The 275-nt window shown below is 37.1% G+C and overlaps 1 pseudogene; it reads left to right on the forward strand.

The window, feature by feature from the left end:
• Positions 1-164: 164 nt before the first annotated feature.
• LOC107594107 (NACHT, LRR and PYD domains-containing protein 3-like) overlaps positions 165-275 on the forward strand; it is a 12,385-nt pseudogene continuing 12,274 nt past the window's right edge.

Consider the following 275-nt stretch of genomic DNA (forward strand, 5'->3'; position numbering starts at 1 on the left):
CATATGTATTCTAGTATTCATATAAGAAGCTATTGAACTGGAGCAGAGTTGAACAGCTTTTGATGGGTGGTTATTCATCCAAAGAATTCATAAAATAAACTAGTGTCTTGTATGTCTGAAGAAGCCAATTCATTTGTATTTGCTATTCTCTATTTCGACAGAACTGCCTGTAAAATGAGTCTCTGTGAGATGAGAGAGGAGGAGGATGATGTTCACACACATAAAGCAGCATCTCCAGAACACAGCTGTGTGTCTATGAAGAGTGACAATTCTAT

This window comes from Sinocyclocheilus grahami, unplaced genomic scaffold (genome assembly GCF_001515645.1).
Source record: "Sinocyclocheilus grahami isolate Dianchi unplaced genomic scaffold, SAMN03320097.WGS_v1.1 scaffold179.1, whole genome shotgun sequence".
Lineage (NCBI taxonomy): Eukaryota > Metazoa > Chordata > Actinopteri > Cypriniformes > Cyprinidae > Sinocyclocheilus > Sinocyclocheilus grahami.